At 38.4% G+C, this 18,774-nt stretch overlaps 1 pseudogene; it reads left to right on the forward strand.

Moving 5' to 3' along the window:
• The first annotated feature begins 10,500 nt into the window (after positions 1 to 10,500).
• On the forward strand, positions 10,501 to 11,910 carry LOC107290251 (annotated as a pseudogene).
• The last annotated feature ends 6,864 nt before the right edge of the window (positions 11,911 to 18,774 follow it).

Below are 18,774 nucleotides of genomic sequence, written 5' to 3' on the forward strand. Positions count from 1 at the left end.
TGAGCAGGATTTCAGTTTTAAAAGGAGTACTGTTATGTGAAGGAGGTTGTGTGGATTTTGTCTCTCGTTCTTTGATATTGCCTTTATAGTGTAAGAACAGTCTATGAATTGTCTCAAAATCTTTCTTTCACATGTCAGTTCCAGTTTTGATTTAACACTGGCATCTAAAACTGGATAATTTATTTTCCAATATAAAATCCAGCCTTGTCTGAGATTGAGCTAATATTCTGATCAATTTGTAAAAACTAACCTAAGAGTTAGTTAAAACAAAAATTACAACAACTTTTTTTTTCAAAGCATTAAATAAAGAAAGAACTGTTGAAAGAAAAACCTTCATCAGGTTCCAGTCCAAGCCGGGAATAAACAAAATGGAGACTGCTTTAGAAAGAAGGTTCTTATTTATTTAGCTGCCAGAAACTTCAGTGACAGCAACATGTTTCTGGAGTGGCTGATCACATGGAGCTGGGAGTGATGGCTTTTTATACCTTTTTGGGCTTTTGTGTTTGGAGTTCTTCCTGTTCTTGTGGCATGAACTTTGACCTGAGATTCAGTGTGTCCTTTTGGTATTCTTTGGTTAATCCTATTGTTGAAAGAAAAATCTTCATCAGGGTCTAGTCCAAGCCGGGAATAAACAAAATGGAGACTGCTTTAGAAAGAAGGTTGTAGTTTATTGAAGAGCAGAGCCAGACAGAAATGTGGCTCTGGGAAAGCTGATCACATGTTGCTGGGAGTGGTGGGTTTTTATACCTTCTTGGGCTTTTGTGGTTGTTTCCTGTTCCTGTGGCATGAACTTTGACCTGAGCTTTGGAGTGTGTCATTTTGGTATTTTGATGGTGGTGGGTTAATCCTATTACGTCCTTAAGGTCATGTCTTTAGAGTTTGGGTGGGGTATGTAGATTTTAGGGGGTTTTGTCTTTCTAATCTCATCAGCGTGTTCCTGAATAGGATTATCAAATCTGCATTTCTACAGACCTGGCCTCTGCCTGGGGGAGAAGCGCTGGGGCTGGTTTCTGGGGGCTGGTTTCTGTCTTTTAAGATTTTCTTTCTCCATTACTGTATTCCTTTGGGAAATATAATATTCTGCTTTTTAATATTCCCCCAAATATTTCTTTCTCTGAGGGGAGTGCTAATTGTAGGAGCATCCCCCCCCCCCGAGAAAGAAATATTTCTGCTTGAGGCTATTAAGAAAACCTGGGCCTGCTTTTCTGCCTTTTTAATATTCCCCAAAATATTTCCTTCTCCGGGGAGATGACTTCCCACAGAACGAATGGAGGTTTCTATAAGTCATTCTCCTGAACATTCTTTTAGCCCAGTGGTTCTCAACCTTTTTAATGCCGCAACCCCCAACCGGTCGTAAGTTGACGACTAAACCGGTCGTAAGTCAAGGACTAAACCGGTCGTAAGTCGAGGACTACCCAACTGGTCGTACGTTGAGGACTTTCCCTGCCCGGGAGCGCCGCACATGCGTGGTTCCGCCCCCTGCGCCAGCTGAGGCGTAGCTGGCAAGCGGCAGAGACGGAGCAGGCCGACCACCAGCTGGCCCAGCTCAAGGGAGGTAAGGCACCCGCCGGAAAAGGGGAAAAAAATGGCGGACAGCCTTGCTTGGCGATCCCCGTGAAATGGTCGATCGACCCCAAATGGGGTCGCGACCCATAGGCTGAGAACCGCTGTTTTAGCCAGTTCTCATTGTTTTGTCTTCAAACTAGCTATGGTAGCAATTATATTTCTACTGTTTGGGCCATCATCAACATTAAAAAATTGCAACAAAAGGCATAAGACTATGTGAAGAGACCTGTTGGATGGTATTATTAGCTCATCTATTCCAGCATCTTGTTCCCAGAATAGCTAAGCTCATTTCTGTGAGGCCTATGGAAGCCATAAGCATAATAACAGCTATTGGTTTTCCTGCCCTTTAATTAGCATTGAGAAGCAAATAATACTTCTGATACAGGAGGTAATATATAGCTATAATGATTGTAGCCATTGGTTGCAATAACTTACATTTTAAAACCAGCCATTTTAAAACTGTAAACATTGTTAGTTATCACTATGTATTTCAGTAGCAAATTCCATAATTGGATTTTGTGTTGTTTCAAATGCATATTTCTCTGTTTTGAATCTCGTACCATTTAAATGTCTTATGAGAAACAGACAAAACGTTTTTTTCTATTTCATTAAATAGCCTGAGAGAAATTTCTTTGCCAGATACCAGACATTCAATGAGATAGATGTGAGGCGAATTCCCTACAGAGAATATTCTAGAAATAAAAAAGCCAGCAATACAAAGTCTGGTCTTAGCTATCCTCCGCAAGTCTGCCTAAACTTATAGACAAAGCAAGGCTGACAATAATCCAAGGACTGAGATGTGGAAATTGAAGCAGAGGTGTTCATAGATACAATATCATGACACCAAAATAAAAACAGCATTTATTGATTATGGCCTCCCAGAAGGCCTGCATTCCCAAACTATTCTTAAATCCTTATATCGCATGCCAATGAAAAATAAGGTGAACATTTGGGGTCCAGTTTTTTTTTTAGTGAAGACAACACCACCAGAACCTATTCTGTCCTACAACTTTAAAAGTTCCCTCCCGTTTTAATGCATTGATTAATTTGAAAGTCAACAGATACCAGTGAAGATACTATTATACTGATATAAATAGTAATATGCATTTCCAATCAATACCCCATTTGCTATCATTCATGCCGCAGACTTAACTGGGTCAACAACAGATAGAGAAACTATCAGAAACCCAGGCAATTCTAGCTTTGGAGAGCAGGTATTTTACTTGCATGCAATTCAAATTGTCATTTTCATCTTATTCAAATATGGAGAGAAAAATAGCCTCCCATGTCTTGTGCAAAAAAACAAGCCTGCAATGGTTTCTCAAAAACAGGTTGTTTTTTTCTTTTTTCTTTTTGCAGCTCACCCCGTAGCTGCATGGGGAGCTACACATAGAGAAAAATATCATCAGAAAGATGGTGGCAAGACTAAGACATTTCCTTTCCATCTGTAGATGCTTGGGATTCTAGATATTTAGCACTAGATATATTTGAATTTTGGGGCATGTGCATACTCTAGCTGTGACAAAAATCTATAGATTCTGGGGCCCAGAAGTAAGAAAGTTTTGATAATCTAGTCTACTGAGAACATCTTTTCATTTGATTCATAGGTATGAATGGACATTTAAAAATAATAAGAAAAACTAAATAATTAAATATTATGGAATGTATAATATTCCATGTGCTGCTCCAGAAATGTTCAGTACTTCGGAAATATTTTATATGTTTTTGTTCTGAGGTAGCTGTAAATGCCAGTTGTTGTAGTAAATGGAGGTGTTGGGGAATAAAAGTGAAGGCTATGTCAGTTTTATTAATGTTTTAAGATTTAAAAATCCCCATATAACAATAAACAATGCTATATGTGAATACGAAATATAAAAGGACAACCAAACACATAACAAAACAATCACAAGGGAATTCACACTCAATTGGCTCCTATTGTCTGACAGAAATAACAAATCTTAATGGGTTTCCTAAAGGTGAGAAGAGTTGGGGCCTATATGGGGAGGACAGGGGCTAATCATTCCAAAGAACTGTGGCAATAGAAATGGCACACTTCCTTGGTCACATAAGATGGCAAGATTTAGAAGATAGGACCTGGAACATGTCCTCCTGGGAGCATTTGGAATGGGTAGAAGAGAGAGTGGTGCCTCAGGTAATATGGTCCTATGTCATGTAGGGTTTTAAATATTATTTAAATAATAACCAGCACCTTGAATTGACATGGAAGCCTTTTTGGAGCCAGTGCAGATAACAGAGTAGAGGTGTTACATGGGCATAACGAGATGTGTCCATTATTGTTCCATTCTTGACCAATTGAAGCTTCTGGATGATGTTCAAGGGCATCCCCATTTAGAATGTTTTACAACAGTCCAATTAGGAGGTGACCAACATGTGAGTGGCTGTGAACAGGACCTCTTGATTCAGGCATAGATTCAGTTGGTACACAAGATGCAGTTGTTCAAAAGTGGCTCTGGCCACAGCTGCTACCTGCTCTTTGAGCTGGAGTTGAAACCAGGAGAATCCCCAGATTGGGAAATGTGCCACAGCAGAAGCTGGGTCCTAAAGGAGTCAGACAGGCAGTTTTCTTTGCTTCCTTCCTTCCATTCCTCGACTCTTCAACCTGCCAGTGACTCATCAAGGTAAGTAACTTACAGATTTTTGTCTCCCTCTTTCCAGGCATGCAGTAAATTTAGCAAATTAACTAATTAACTGGTTAAAAGTGATCAAGATTGGAGGCAGAGAATTTAGTTTCAGCACCTAATTGGGGGTGGAAAGATCAACAAGTCTGTCTTTCCCAACTTTCTTGTTTGTTTGTTTGTTTGTTTTCTTTATTGAAGAAATGTAGGTTCTGGGGAGTAAGTAAGTGAGTTTTTGAAAGGATGGGAAAGGATTTTGGAAGCTCCTTCCTAAGCTACAGCTGACTTCCCCAAACTCTAATAAGAGCCAGGAGAGGTTTCCAGTCTTCTGATAACTAGTTGAGTGGGGCAAAGGCCCAGCCCATAAGTGTGGCTTCATCAGCCAAGCTCTGGCATTGGAATGAGACACTAGGTCCTAATCTAATTGGGCTGTTCCCTCTGCTGGCCTGTTTTTGGCTCTGCCAACCTTTTTGCTGATTGTCTTGACTCCTTTATGGATGCAGCTGGGTGGTAGATCACCCAGAGCCTCCTCCACCCACGAGGTACTCCATGCTCACTTAATGATCGACTGTTGAACAGTGGCATCAGGGACAGCAGGAGTCATCAGGCAAGGTTATCTCACTGAGTGGTTGTCACCATTTGTGACTGTTATGGACATTATGGTCGTAGGTCAAAGATTACCTGTTTTAGTTTTTTAGATGCAGAAAAAAGACTTTTATTTGGTTCACATTAAAATTTTAAAGCTAGCAATGATTATATATTATTTTTCACAGGTTTATCTAGTGGATTGAGATTTATTGGAAAGTTGGGATTAAATTTTTAAAGAGAGTGATGATTAGATACTGTTTTTCAGTGATTGAGATTTATTATCTGCAAACTTGTATAGAATTATAAAAAAAATCAGATGATTTCAGATTCATTCCAGTTGCAATACTGCAAACTTCCCCACTCTCTTCCTTGCTATTTCATTTGATTCTTCAAGCTTTGGTCACCCTGTTAAGTCAATCTTTAAATACTAAGTGTACATTAGCAAGATGTGAATATAAATTATTACTATATGCTGATGATATTTTGGCAATTTTGGACTCTATTTCTTTTTCTAAGTTTATAAAGGTTGTGCAGTATTTTGGAAAGTATTTTGGTTATAAGATAAATTGAGATTTTGTTTATTTCCTCGTGATTTCTACTGATTATACCAAATATTTGGGCTTCCCACTTGATAAAAAGCATCCATGGAAGAGACTTAAAACAAGATGGATAGACGACATCAGCAAGTATTGTGGGCCTAAGTGGCAAAGCTCAGGACCGTATAGGTTGGAAATATGCGGAAATGGCCTTCATCCTGCAGTGAATAGACAATGGCTAAAATGATGATGTTGATGATTTGGTCTTTATACAGTATAGTCAAAAGGTATTTCTAAATATATGGAAATAAATAGGATGAAACTTTTGAGCTGGATATTATTAGATGGCTTTGGATATTATTAGATGGCTAAAATTCCTTTACGCTTTTTGGGCAAAGTTAAAATTACTAAAGTGAATAAAATGAACATTATCTCTTGTTTATGTTCAGAGAGATATTCTTATGTTAATATCAAATAAACAAGTTGCTTAGAAAATGTATTTGGGATAGTGGACCACCCAGGTTTTCCTGAGCTAAATTGAGATTACCATTTGAAGAAATGCCATTGTGCCAATATTTTATCAACTATCTGTTGGTGGAACAAAAATATAATTGAATATTATTCCTTATGGGATAAGATGGAACATTATTATGTATTTCCTTTGCAATCATGCAAATGCTCAGAACAGCATCTGGCAGAACAGGTGTTTTATTTCCAGGGGTATGAGCAATGAGAAATCCTTGGCCCATATTGGTCCATATTGTACATTTGAGTTTTGATAATGAGACTCAATCCATAAGAATAGAGCTGGAAGGGACTTTGGAGATCTTCTAGTCCAACCCCCTGCTCAAGCAGGAGACCCGATACCATTTCAGACAGGTGGCTGTCCAGTCTTTTCTTAAAAACCTCCAGTGATGAAGCACCTACAACTTCTGAAGGCAAGTTGTTAATTGTCCTGTTAGGAATTTTCTCCTTAATTCCAGGTTCCTTCTGTCCTTGCGTAGTATCTAACTCTTTGAAAAAATTGTACTCTGAAAACGGGTGATTCAGTGATCTTCACTCAAGAACGGCTCCTTCAGGGATTGTTCAAACATATGATGGAGTGATACTTATAATCAGTCCTCAAAGGTCCAATCGTTGCAGCATTCCACAGTCAAATGACTGCAATTTGTGACTTTCTTCAGCAGCTTCTTACAAGCAAAGTCAGTGGGAAAGCCAGCAGGAGGTTGTAAATGGTGATATGATGTCCATGGTGATTTACTTAAAATGGCAACAGGAAGTGCTGGTACTACAGTCGCTAAGTGACACAATCATGTGACATTGAGCTTTACAACCATGTTCTTTAGTGATGGAAATTACGTTCCCAATTATCTTCATTAACATAGGATTAGCTATAAATAATTTTATTGAAAGTTTGGGCAGAAACTGGAATTAAGACTATAAATCAATTACTATGTACTGACTATTTAAGGATTTTTTTTCTGATTTCAAATTGAATCTAGTCTTCCCAATTCATAACAGTGGAGGTATCTTCAGCTTAAGCATGTTCTAATGGATAAATATGGATCAGATGCTTTTGTTGCCTCAGAGGCACCTAAGCTGTTTTCTTATTTGATGGAATCCATGACAAATAAAACCTGCAACAGACCTTATCAAAAACGCAAGAATATTTTTAGAGTGGCCATTTCTGGGATATTTCAAACCTGGACTAAATAACTGGAATTTCCAAAAAAGCCACATCCATGGCTTCATGTCTTTTAAAATTGTATCTATAGATTTGAGATTAAGATTGATTCTTCAAAAAATTGTATTTAGGATGGATTGGATTCCCTAAAAATGTATTCAAAAGACTGGACACCAGACTTCCTATGTTGGAGGTGTAAAAAAAATTTATGTCTCATTGACCTGTATGATATTGGCATGTGATTATTTAGCACCTTTTTTCAGATAATGTATTAATGTATATTAATAGATTGATAGGGACATATTTAAATGTTAAAGATGCTAATGTAATAGGGAAGTATATACCAAATCTCTGAAATGTGCCTGTTATTAGAAATTATGGTTGTTTCAAGCATAGAGGAATGCAAAAAGATTAAGAAATTGGAAAAATGATATTATTCCAGATGTCAAAAAATGGCTGTGGGAAATGTGTGCTTTATCTGTTTTGAAGGTAGACCTCAACTTACAACAGTTCATTTAGTGACCATTCGAAGTTACAACGGCACTAAAAAGTGACTTATGACCTTTTCCACACTTACAACTGCTGCAACATCCCCATGGTCACATGATCAAAATTCAGATGCTTGGTAATTAGTTCATATTTATGACAGTCTCCTGGGGTCATGTTATCCACTTTTGTGGCCTTTTGACAAGCAAAGTCTATGGGGGAGCCAGATTCACTTAACAATTGTTTTACTACCGGTAATTAACACCTGTGACAAGAAAAGTCATAAAATTCACTTAACAAATGTCTCACCTAGCAACAGAAATTTTGGGCTCAGTTGTGATTGTAAATCAAGGATTACTTGTAGTCTCTATTAATCAAAAGAGCAGCAATATTTGTAACTATGGCAGAGTTTCTGCAATATCTTGTAACAACACATGGTTTATATTATAGTAGTGAATTCGTTGTTAAACCAGGGACTATTTTGAAGTATAAAATATCCTTTTTTATCTTTATAGTTTGCACTTTTAATTTTTTTCAATTTTTTTTCTTTAAGATTAATGCTTGTTTTATTAAAAATATTTTTTTAAAAAAACAAACAAACACCAGTGGCTTTGAGTCCAGAGGAACCTGGTCCCTTCAGATGTACTGGACTTGAAATGCTACCCTCCGCATCCTGGGAACATGACCCCACCGGAAAGGCGCCGGTTGTTCCCTAACGGTGTCTTGGGAAATTCAAGCGTCAAGGAGAGGTCGCGGCCACGCTAAGAACCGGAGCCACGAGGAGGGAGACCCACGAGTCCGTGCGCGCGACGGCGGCTTAGCTCGGGATTATTTCGCCTTCCGCCAGGCGAACGGGGGCTCTGCAACCGTCTCCGCGGGAGCTCTCGAGCGTCCTGACATAGACAAGAGCAGGTGGACCGCGGCAGCCGCTCGGAGAGTCGGTCTGCTTTTGAGAGCCGAGGGTGAAGTGCGCCTGCGCCGTCCGCTCGGCCTCGCTTTTGGGCTGGGGGGGGGAGCTCCACATTCAGTGAGGATCAGGCCGGCCGGGCGGCGGGGCTCGAGTTTAAAGGGTGGGAGGGGACGTCGAGATCGTTATCTGCATCTGGGAACCACCCAGCCGGAGCCGGCGGTGCAGCCGCTTGCCTCCCGCCCCGCTTCTCTGCGAGACGTTCAACCCGAGCTGAGTGAGTAATTCGTTAATTCCTCATCAGCGCCGGAGGCTGCCGCTGGCTGGCATATACTTCGTAGTATGATGGTCCTTTTTTATTGCTCTTTTTATTATACCGTCGTTTTTTCCTGTCTTCTCCCGCCCCGCCGTCCCTTTGTGGGTCTGCCTTCCTCAGCCAAGCTTAAAGTTTTGGACTTCGGGCTGCCTCGGAGCGAGTCCAATGGACTAGGCAGGGAGAACAAAGGGACAACTGAGTCAATTTCTGCCTGCCGGTCGTTACGTGGACGGTTCCCCCCCCCCGTCCCCGCGCGAGCCTTTATTTTCAAGAGGCTACAGTCCAGGCAGAGGAAATAATGGAGCTGATGTGGAGGACGGCGGAGGTTTATGGCAGAAAAGGTCGTCTGGGGGTGCTTTAAGGTTATGGCCGCAGGTTCGCTTCGCTGCCGATGAAGTAAGTCCGTGCGACTTACTTCAGAGTAAGCGGGCTTGGGATTGGTCGGGAGGTCTTAAGCCCCCCCCAGGGGAGAAGATGGGTGGGCGCTGCGGGTGTATCGGCAGCTCTCCTTATGGCAGAGGCGCTTCTGTCTGGGGAGCGGTGTTATTCTGGGCGCTGAGTGCGGATGGTAGCTGGGGTTTTCTTTGCTTTCACCGGGTTTCCCAAGATGGTTTTTTTTTTATTATTATTTTAATTCCAGTGCTAGACAATGTCTTTACCCGGGGGTAGGCAACCTCGGCTCTTTTATGACTCATGGACTTCAACTCCCAGAATTCCCGAGTCAGCTATGCTGACTCGGGAATTCTGGGAGTTGAAGTCCATGAGTCATAAAAGAGCCGAGGTTGCCTACCCCTGTCTTTACCCATAGCTCAGCAGATGCACACCAAGGCTGGAATGGCGCCAGTTGCTCTTTAATAGGGCTGTTGAATCTGGGCTTACCAAAACCCCCCCCAAAAAAACAAATCGGAAAATTTGATGCCGTCTCCTGGCTTTTTGCAATTCAGATCTGGTCGTCCTCTTTTTGAGGAGAGAGGATACAGATGCTCCTTTTCTTCTCTTAGGCAATTTCTTCTGTTCTGTATCCCATTAATTTGCAGGTACAGTAAATGTACTCTAAGCATTTAAAATGCATGCTTAAAATTGTATTTATTTGGTTTTCATGCAGTTCAATAATGTTATCAGAGGCGCCTTTGTTTTCCGTATTATTTCTTTCCCTGTTTTGGGGAGTTTCCCTGTCTTTTTTTGTATCAGGAACAAATTGTGACTTGTGTTCAGAGAATCTGTTGTACTAATGTTTATAATTGAATATTCTGTCTTTTAATTTTAGCTGTTAAAATAAAGCAATTAATATATCAAGTTTTGCTTTGGGAGTAGAAATAAATAAAAGGTACTTATGGCTTGATGTTTGTGTATGATGTTTGTGTATGTATGTGTTAGATGTTGTAAAAAATTGGGAAAAATGAAAATGAAAAATGAAAAAGAAAACTTTACCTAGTATTGTCCTCAAATGTCTTCCTACTTTTATGGGGCAGGACAGATTATACATGCATGTATATAAATGACATGCTTTTCAGAATATTAAGATTGATCCAGATTTAAACTGGGCTTAAACAATTAGGAGAGGGATTTTAATGGAGATCAGGGATTCCAGCTATTCTGTGTTTCTATTCTGAGGTGAGAGCCTGATTATAGTCTGTTCTTTTCTAGCCTCAGGGAGCAGCAGCTGGGAACTACTACTGTGAGAAGACAAAAGCAGCATGCTGACCTTCTGTGCATGATTTCTCTCCCCCTCCCTCTGTATTGATAGACATGTCATCTGAAGACTTTAACACAGAAACAGAAAGAGTACATCTTCAGAATCTACAGTCTTATTGCCAATGATGCAGGCAGTCAAGGACCCTCATCTAGAATGGCAGGGCATCATTAGGAGCCATGTGGGAATGAGTCTGCTGAGGGGGAGTGGTCCAGTTCACTTTGTTTAAAGGTCAGCTGCTGGCAGAGGAGAGCAGTGCTAAGAAGTATGGTACTACAATAAAATCTGCTGGACATGTGCTCTCATGTGTTCATGTAACGTGTTGAATTGTAGGGTCTCTTTTTTCCAGAGTGGCTTGGAGAGATCTGGAAAGCCATAGAGGATGATTGTTCTTGGGCTGAAAAAAGCATACATTTGAACAAGGTCATGCATATAATAGGGAATTAGTAATTCAGCCCAGACCAAGCTTGCTCTCAGCATGCTTTTATCAGGAATAATAAAGCACCAGCATCCAAACTCTCTCGGAGAGGAGCAACCAGAAAAACAAGATGAGAATTCTCGGTCCAAAAGCTTGCCAGTTCTGAATGGGTCTGTTCCACAGATTAATACCACACAAAGTGCTCTCATCGCAGCCAAAAATAACTTCTTACAGAGTTTGCAGGGGGACTCTGATCAGAGGTGTGGCCTTGACCCCGATATATCAGCACATCACAGTAATGCTACTGCTACTTCTTCCAAGACAGTATTGTCTTTTACAGCTTCCAGCTTTTCAAGAATGAGGAATTTCACTGAAAGAAGTGAAAGCAACAACTCTACTAGATTAAGTAATGGCATGTCAACAGCTTCCACACTGCTAATAATCCCTGGTAGAAAATATCTTGCTATAGTATTGACAGATTCTCGATTCTTTTTGATATGTATGTGTTTCCTGACTTTCATTCAATCACTAATGGTCTCTGGTTACTTGAGTAGTGTTATCACTACCATTGAGAGAAGATATAGCTTGAAAAGCTCTGAATCTGGACTATTGGTCAGCTGTTTTGATATTGGCAGCCTTTTGGTGGTAGTCTTCATCAGTTATTTTGGTGGACAAGGGCGAAGACCTCTGTGGCTTGCTGTTGGGGGGTTATTTATTGCCCTTGGGGCTGCCGTATTTTCTTTACCTCATTTCATCTCTGCACCATATCAAATCCAGGAATTAAACTCCTCTGTTTCTAATGATGGCTTGTGTTTGACTGGAAATAATTCAGTGAAAGGGCACCTGGAATCTTCAGGCTGTATGAAGAATTCACATGGAAATGGCCACTCACTCTATGTAGCTTTGTTTATTTGTGCCCAAATACTCATTGGAATGGGCTCAACGCCTATCTACACTCTAGGACCAACCTACTTGGATGATAATGTCAAGAAAGAAAACTCATCACTCTATCTAGGTAAGGTTCATATGTGTCCAGATTTTTGTGTGACTATTTTGAAAGGAGGCCAGCTTCTGCTTTAAAACTGCCAAGCCAATGCAGTAGCTTTAAATGTATTTGAATGTTTAGATAGATAGATAGATAGATAGATAGATAGATAGATAGATAGATAGATAGATAGATAGATAGATAGAGTAGCTAACATTTGCCAGAATCAGTAGCTGTTATTTAATCTTCTAAAAACGTGTTCCATTATCTCTTATATCCTGTATTTTCTTCCATGTTGAAATCTCTATGGAAACAATTAAAGTGGTACTTTTTCACCAGGGAAATGGTGAAATAGCTAACCAATGGATTCAATGGATTATGTATATGATTTATAGATAGATAAATAGATAGATAGATAGATAGATAGATATAATTTATAATATATAAAATAAATTTATATATATTATATTTTCATTTAAATAAATATTTAAAGCAGTTTATATTTAAGCAATTTTATCATATATTTTAACCCATATACACAACAAACATAAAGTTGCAATAGGAAAACCAGCAGTAACATTGGTTAAAAATTTGAGAGTAGTAATATAATTTTCAATTTATTGTTCTACTAAATGCTTAACTTCCAAAATATTTTTTTCTTTTTGCTGAAATATAAACTAAATCAAGAAAATTTGACTAGTCTTAAGAATGAAATGTATTCATCAAATATAAAATTATATCAGAAATTAACTTCTGAGATTTATTTTTGATATGTGCATGTATTTTTTTCCCTGGAGCATGGAAAACAATTCAGTGGATTTATTCCAGTAAAAATACTTGCATTTCACATTGATAATCATTCAGTTAATTAGATCTGAAAGGTATTAATGTACGCATTGGCAATAAATTAAGCATTATAAACCAGTTTTTCCAAGCTTCATGACCTCCTTCACGAAGTGCAGGACCAGAACCTTTGTAACTCTTGGTTAGATATTTCATTTGGTCAGATGTTTCTTGTATTTCTGTGTTGTCACATTGGATTAGTCAATCAAACAATATTTAATACAGTCAAATATTTTCAATTTTTTTTGTTCTTACTCTATATATCTAAAAGTCACTTAAGTCTTGTCAAGTTCTCTATTTCCCCCCAGCATCAACTAGAAATAGCTACCCTGATACTTTTACTTGGAAAAATAGTCTAGTGTTAAATTTTCAAAACAGATGATAAAATCTCTGGACTTTCATTCCACAATACTTTTTCTTGAGAAGAGGAATTGTTAAATTGGTTAAATTAGAAAATGCTACAGAATATAATGATCTTAGCTTTAGTTACATAAAGACCCACAGAATGGAACTTTCCTTTAACAAAATAGTAAAAAGCTAAATTTCTTTAAAATAGAAAAAAGTTTTCAACACTTTTTTCGTTAAGGAAACAAATTAAAATCTAGTTTGTTTTTACACAGATGATGGAGAATAAAGCCACTTATGCTTCCTCCTTTTTTTTTCCTGGTCAAATCTGTAGTTACCATGCCATTCTAATTGTTGGTATATCTGACACATTTTTCCCAGAATGCAGTTACTTAAATGTTATGACATTGGTTCCTTGGGAACATAAATATGATCCCCAGCATTGGACAATACATCCTACAATTTGAAAAGTTTATTCATAATGTCAGCTCCCTTTTTCCACATAATACTAGATATTATATTACCACTTCTTTGTTTCTATAATTGCATTCTGGGTTACTATATTCTCTAATGCATGGGTGTCAAACTTGCCACGTCATGTGACATGTTGCGACATAATACAAGAATATAAATTTTAAATGTGTTTATTGTAAAAGAATGTTCAGTGTTTAAGTCATTTAATACAAAGAAAATACTAGTTCTAGTTGCAAGAGCTTGTTATTCTATAAACTGATTGAATGGCTGACAACCAGTAAGTTAAATCTTTTATCTGGGCAGTTTGGAAACAGTTTGAATTAACAAATTCAGGTATTTTTAAGAAGATGAGTTTAGATGGTATGGATGGGTTCTCTGTTTACTATTCTGGCAAAGGATTATAGATAAGATCTCCTAGCTGGAGAACTAGGTAGTGATTGTTGCTAGACTTGTTTTTACCATCTTTATTGCAAACTTAGCAAGTTTGCTTTTTTAAACATAATATCTTGTGTATACATAATGTTCAGAATTGGTCTTTGCCAAATCCAGTTTAACACATTTGTTTAAATGTGTGAATTTTACTTGTGATCTAACAGATAATCCTATTCCATAATACAAACCTGAGAACAGAAAAAAGTGAAATTAACATACACACATACAACTAATATACAGAGAAGTTGGCTGAGATAGTTTGAGTGTCTTTGTATTATTGACAAGGCTTCAGTTTCCTCTTCAGGCGTAGTACCGGAACAGGACTGGCTTTTTTTTTTTTTTAGAAGAAGATTTGGTGAAACCTCTATCTTTAAAAAGAAAAAAAATCACATTACTACATGGTAAGATGTGCCAATAGTATGGTCCACCAATTCCAATTTGAATATCATAAATTCATAGTAGCATCTATTCATTCTGCTGTAGTTTTGTTTCAAGAACTTCTACACTGTCTTTAAATTTTTAAAGAATCAGAGAACATTCCAAACAACAAAATAGCAATGCTTGTGCTATGCTAAGCACTCAAAACATTATTCTTTGAATATTGAAGCAGCTGTGTCTACTTTGAGACTTGGGATAGCTGCTTCAAAAGCTTCCTCAGATTTTTTTGCTTGTAATTATGCAAGGAATGAAAAAATAACTTCTGCTTGAACTGAAATACAGGTAGTCTTTGGCTTACAACCATTTAATTAACAACTGTTCAAAGTTGTGATGGCATTGAAAAGTGACTTATGATTGGTCCTCATTATGAGCATCACAGTGTCTCCACAAGTATTTTCAATGATTGCAGCGTCCCAGGGTCATGTGCTTCCCAAACGGCTTCCAACAAGAAGGTAAATGGGGGAGGGGAGATGCAGGATTTGCTTAACATCCATGTGATTTGTTTAATGACTATGGCAAAAAATATTTTAAAATTGAGCATGACTCATTTTAGTGACCACATTTCTAAACACTGGGAGTTCTAGTCCTGTCTTGGGCATGAAGCCAGCTGGATAACCTTGGACCAGCCACTCTCAGGCCTTGGAAGAAGGCAAAGGCAACGGGTGTCATTTCATTCTATTTACAGTAATACTCAGTTTTTACAAATCCTCAAATTTGTTTGATGACATCCATTCAGTTTATCTGTTGTCTTTCACTTATATAATACTTTCCTCAGGCTTGTCAAGAATAGTTGTTTCTAATCATTATCTGTTCACATCATGTGCTAGAGTATGTGAGGTTTTTTGCTAATTACGGTACCACCCAAATGGTGCTGCCAGTCTTTATTTCATTCAGGACCAATTGCAGTTCGTGGAACCCTCAGTAAATGTCTCCAATTCATAATTCAAAAATGTCCCTCTTCTTTTTCTCAATCCGTGTTCAGTTTTCTTTGCTGTATGTTACATTATCATCGTTTTAACAATTCTGATTTTTGTTGTCATAGATATGCCTTGATCCTTACTGTGTTTTGACATTATCTTACTTCCAAGCATTAATCTTTTTTTTACATCTGCAGCAGACTGTTATTGGCTTGGCACCAAGGAAAGAAAATCACCTATCATATTCATTTCTTCATTATGACTTCACTATTAGCTATGAGTTCAAGAAACATACTGTTTGACATACTTTTCTCCTAATATATTGCTAATGAAATGTCTGTTTCCATAGTTGCTGTGCATGCGTGTGTGCACACACATGAGCACACATGTGCACACACGTACACACACACTTTTTCTGGACTTTTACTAATATTCCATATAGTACACAGAGATTAATAACTACAGTTAAAGGGCTGGGTATATAAAATTCAACTTCCTAAATTATAAAAAATAGTTCAACCTTTAGATAACTCTTCTCTTGCTAATCCACACGTACTCTGCCTGCATTGGGAGAACAAATTAACACCAATACTGCAACAATGGCTTTCAGTTTTGTATCATTATGGATCTTTGAAAGAGGGGTTTTATAAAAATTACCACAATCCATAAAAATAAAGGAGTAAATGATAGCAAAGATGACAAAGCCATACAGAAATGAAAAACAACAGACCCACACAATCCGAAGGGGACTTCAGTCATCCTTTCCAAAGGCTTGGGCAAAAGCCAAGAACACCCATCAAAACACCAGCAAGGGGGAATATTAGAGTTTATAGTTTTATGCAGATTAAATTATCAGTTTTTATGTAGATTGAAGTAATCATACTTTGTTCTTCTAAAATCAGAATTAACTATATTTATTTTTTCATGTTGATACAGTCTGTGACCCCAGTCTGCAATGGGACATATTAACAATTTAGACAGACTCATAAATTGATTTTGGTTTTTAGGCTTTTGTTTCACTGATGTGATTTATCATTTTAATGTACCAATACTGTCTACCAGTTTGAAGATGATAAACCAGACAGTAGATTAAGCTGAAGAGGATAACAAACAGTATAAATATTTGGCTTGAAGAAGATAGACAGTAAACTCCCATCTTTTCAAAACTGGAAGGATAGCTGCGGGCCAAAGTAGCTGATGCTACAATAAATTTGTTTGTAAGGTGCCAAGGGACTTTTTGGTGTTTTTGTTATTCTGTTTCTGAGATTGTCATTTTTCAACTTTAGCCAAGAAGATTGAATTAACAATTATACTGTAGCATGGGCTGTGATACTGCTATTGTGTGTTGGTGTATATTTGTGATTGTGTATTTGTCCATGTATATAGGGTTGTGCATGTAACATCTTTGCTGTACGAGCTGCATTGGGTGCCAGTTTGTTACTGGGTCCAATTTGAAATGTTGGTTATTACCTTTAAGGCCCTTCATGGACCAGGTTACCTGAGGAACTGTCTCATTCCTATTTCATTGTCCTGTCCCATCCAGAATTTCAACTCACAGGGTCTAGGAAGAAAGCCTTTTGTACTGCAGCTCACACTCTAAGGAACATCTTTTCCCCAGATGTGAGGGGCGCCCCCATACTTTTGGCCTTTTAGAAAAGTGTCAATTGGCATGGGGATTAAACAGTGTTATGCAACCTTGGGGGGGGGGAGGTGGTCGCTTAATGGCATAACCCCATCCTTTTTTAACTCTTGTAATTTTCAGTTTTTTAATTTGATTTTAATTCTGTGATGATGCATCCATTTTAGTGCTTCTGGATCGGTTTCAAGGTTTGGGAGTTGTGAGCGCTATGCTATAGTGGTTCTTCTGCCTCAAGAACCAATTTCAGTTGGTGTTGACTGGAGGAAGGAAAGATTGTTTGTTTGTTTGTTTGTTTATAATTAATATGGTTGCCCAGCTCATTGTTATGTCTTTGTGTGCTTACATGGCCTCCGCACCCCATTTGTGAGGTATCTCAAAGTTACCTCTTGTTTAACATCTACCCATTTTGCTCATTTTGCCACTGTCATTCCCATTTCTTGCTCACTCGCCTAAGCTTATAGAGGCAGCAAGTGAGGAAAATGCGTAGGAGAGACGGAGGTGGGGTGGCTACTCATGGATAAACCCTTAAACCAACATATAAGGGTTCATCCATTGGATGGCAATACTGTTGCTGGGCTGATTGCTCTGGCTTCTTTCAGCACATCTTCTACTGTCTATACCAGTGTTTCTCAACCTTGACAATTTTAAGGCATGTGGACTTCAACTCCCAGAAATCCACAGCCAGCAATGCTGGCTGTGGAATTCTGGGAGTTGAAGTCCACATGCCTTAAAATTGTCAAGGTTGAGAAACACTGGTATAGACAGACATGACATGAAAGCACAGCAGCTGTAGCTGCTTTTAGCAAAGTGCTCCTTGTTCTTATTTTACCCTTGAACACCAGACATTTTAAAGTATTTTCAAACTGTCTTCAGCTGGAAATTTAAGGAGTGAAATGTGGGATATGTCTAGAAAAAAGGATGTGTGTTAACTCTGTCGCACACATATACTCAGACTTTATCATATTTGGCATATTTATTGTAATGATGGCTAAAAGAGAGTGACTGCCTCAAGGTCACTCAGTTAGCCTCTGTGTCTAAGACAAGATTAGAACTCAGGCGTGCCAACTCCTACTCCAGTGCTCTAAACACTAGTCAGAATGACTCTCATATAAATGATAAGATGAATCCTCAGTATAGCCATTGATGTGTACAGAATTTGGCAAGGTTCCTATTTGTTTCAGAAGAGTAGTTTCTTACCAGAAGCTTGCTGATTCATTTATTTTTTTTTAGCCATCAGGAACATTATTAGAAGAGTCCTGACTGATACATGGGTAGGACAACAAAACATCAGAAACTGATCTGATTGAAATTTCTGAATAAAGCTTTCTTCCAGGAGCTTAGATATTCATAATATCAAATCTATGCAGCAAGAATGTCCTACTGTACTATGTGAAGCATGCAGAATGTCGGTAAACATAGTTGGCTAAAGTAAATGGTCTTTTGCTTAGAGCAGCTGTAATTGGGAGCAAGATCTAGACTTCAGCCTTTCAGTAATTTAGATGCCTCATCTACAGAACCTCTTTTTCTGGTACCAAGATGTCCTGTAAGCCTTGGGAAGAACATGATTTCACAATGAAACCTTTGTGAGCTGCTAGCCAAAGATGATGTGAGTGCTGCAAATTCAAATATATATATTTTTCTCTATAGAGTTGCAGAGCAAGAGTGTTCAAATGCATTTCCCTCTATAGTTCAACTTATCTTGCTCTTCTGTTCTAAAAGAAGAGTTTACCTGGAAGGTGGCAAATAGTCCAGTGACAATAGCCAGCTGGGGGCTATTTCTTTGGTTGTAGCCAATAGGGAAAAAATATTTCTGTCCTTATTTATTCATTCCAGTGACAGCTAATTGTAATTTTAGGCAAAAATTGCCTAAA

This window comes from Protobothrops mucrosquamatus, unplaced genomic scaffold, assembly GCF_001527695.2.
Source record: "Protobothrops mucrosquamatus isolate PMUCROS unplaced genomic scaffold, P.Mucros_1.0 scaffold860, whole genome shotgun sequence".
Classification (NCBI taxonomy): Eukaryota; Metazoa; Chordata; class Lepidosauria; order Squamata; family Viperidae; genus Protobothrops; species Protobothrops mucrosquamatus.